Source organism: Falco naumanni, chromosome 9 (genome assembly GCF_017639655.2).
Source record: "Falco naumanni isolate bFalNau1 chromosome 9, bFalNau1.pat, whole genome shotgun sequence".
NCBI lineage: Eukaryota > Metazoa > Chordata > Aves > Falconiformes > Falconidae > Falco > Falco naumanni.
Genome location: NC_054062.1, coordinates 51,895,215 through 51,897,714, shown reverse-complemented (window position 1 = coordinate 51,897,714; position 2,500 = coordinate 51,895,215). Strand labels below are relative to the sequence as shown.

The 2,500-nt window shown below is 40.7% G+C and overlaps 1 protein-coding gene across 2 annotated transcripts in view; it reads left to right on the top strand.

Annotated features, from left to right (window-relative positions):
* Positions 1-2,500, top strand: part of EBF3 (EBF transcription factor 3) — a 121,087-nt gene that overhangs the window by 87,282 nt on the left and 31,305 nt on the right. The gene's annotated exons all lie outside the window — the stretch shown is intronic.

The following is a 2,500-nucleotide window of genomic DNA, read 5'->3' as shown; positions in this document are numbered from 1 at the left end:
GGCACTCAAAATTCTTTCAGACCTGAAACTTGGGATGCAAACTCACGAGCCTGGGAATGATTTATTTGTGCCAATTCTTTTAAATACATTTGATTTGAATTTACAAGAGCACAAGAAAAAGTCGGAACTGCGTGGTTTCCAATGGTTTTAATATGAAATCTCTTACTTTGGGATGAAGTATTGCTGGCTTTTTATCTAAAATGTGTATTACAGTTTTTCTGGCATTTAAGAATGAATTTAAGTGAGGTGCTGGGAGGGGAAAGGGAGAAATAGCGATTTAATTTACTGTACTTTCGGATGAGGATTCTAGGTAATAAATCTGATCTGATGAATCAATCTCTCTTTTGAAAACAAAGAGCCTTTAACTGTTTACTCGACAGACTGCAGGGATTCGGGGAGAGTTCTTGCTGCTTACTGGGTAGATAATGCAGATTACAGATGATGTGCAGATGATGTGCATTTTGATGAATATTTTCCCACTAGGCTGCAACTGTTTCTATCTATTAATTTAGATCTAATGGGAAAAGTGTGTTCCTGGGTAGTTTTCAGCTAGGACGTTTTAAACAGTTAACGCATCGTGGATATGTTTTTCTGTCTGCCTAAGATCTATCACTGAAATGAACTTTTAAGTGAAGGTAGCATCTGAGATTCCTATCTTCCATCTGTCCCCAAAGAAATCACAACCCGAGCAAAACCAATGCTCGCATTCACACCTGGGTGCCTCACTTCTGGCTGACAAGGGAGAGCCTATTTACATTTTCTTGATCATCCTGATTGGATTTTTACCAGCGCTACCAAATGGGATGGTAGTGACCACGGTGGTTTTGGTGCTGGCGATGTATCTTGAAAGCCAACGTTGTGTTGTGGCCAGCTGCAAAGGTGGGGACCGCAGGTGGGGCTGCACGCCGTCGCAGTTACAGGCTTAAAAATGCTGTTATGAATGCAGCCCATGCAAAGCTACAGCAGAGTGTCCTGACAAGTATGACTAGCTAAGATAAGTGTTCAGCAAAATAAAAAATGAATGAATTAAGAGCTTTAGACTAAGTTCCAGCTATTTTAGCTGTTGCGGGCTGGTGCAGTTCCATCGCACACAGGGAAGCGCTGCAGATTTGAACCAGATGACAGTCTGGCGCTCAGTGCAGGAGCCTGGAATTTTGAAGTGCTCGATAGTAGTGTCTCTAACTGATTTTTTAGGTGCTGATTTTGCAAATTGGGCAAATTTTTGCTGTTTTGAACTTCCTTCTAATGCACAAATGCAAGTATGTATGAAACTGGAAGGAAAAGCCATTCGTTTCTTCTTTCCAGGGGTCATTTTTTGTCTCTGTCACCAAGTAAAGATGTCCAAAAGAATGGTGAGAATGTCAGGAGCTTCTCTTGCTGGAAGAAAATCGTAATAAAGTTACACTACCAACAACACTTTAACAGGAATATATATTTAAAACACCTTTTGAGGGAAACGAAAGCCCATATGCCAGCAATAAGAAAATAAAAAGATAAAGCCAGCGTCTGCCTGACCGAGAAACTTCTGCCTGCTTTGCTTTATCCTGAAGTGATAGGGTGACTGAGATAGTCTTCGGAAATTACAGCTGCCATTGAGAGTGAAGCCAAGCCTCACTGTATTTCAGAAAACGAAAATGATGTAGCCCTAGAGGAGGGAGGGGCTGGATCCCCAGGGCATCTGTTTCCCATCAGTGTCCCACCATGCTTGCAGTCTGGCTTGGCACTCTAACATTTAACCTTCCCAGCATGAGGTAGACCATAGGGCAACAAGGCTGCAGAATAATGAAACAAGAGTGTAGTGTGGTGTACAAAGCCTTTGTGAGCAGAGAAGTTGAGACATTAAATGATCAGGGTACAGAGATATGAAAGTTCCAGATTTTTCTGAAAAGCCCCCATTAATCTCACGCAGAAGCAAGAGCACGCCGTCTCTCAGCAGGCAAAGGCAAGGCCTTTCCCTATCTATCCATGCCTTTTTGCCCGCTGCTTTCAACTATTATAAAGATACAATTACCTTGGGAGATTGTGGCAGTTCAGTTGATTAGCACGGTGAATTAAAAGAATGAGTCACAAATGACATGTCCAGCTCTTCTCTACTAGTCCTTTGTATTCCCAGCGTACCTCACCCCTGTTGTAAGAAGGTCAAAAATTAGAGAGAGATAACAATTTTCAAGCAGCTAGCACTTAGGAGCAGAATTAACAATCATTCTGTATGTAATTGCCAGTTAATAGTAAATTGCCTTCTAGACTGTAAAATGCAATATAAACTGGTGGGCACCTAAAATTAAATTAATGGGGTATTTGCTGCATTTAAAAGTGAATAGTGCAAATTAATAACTGGGTACAATACTTGTTTTAATACATATCGAACAGTATGTTGTTTGCTTGTTTAATAATAATTTTAAAAGTACTACCTGAAAAATTCTTTATCTTTCTGGGTAAATCAAGTGGTTTGTGCAGGTTGTAGGCATGATTTTGCTGGTAAAGTCTTCCAGGTTTCTAA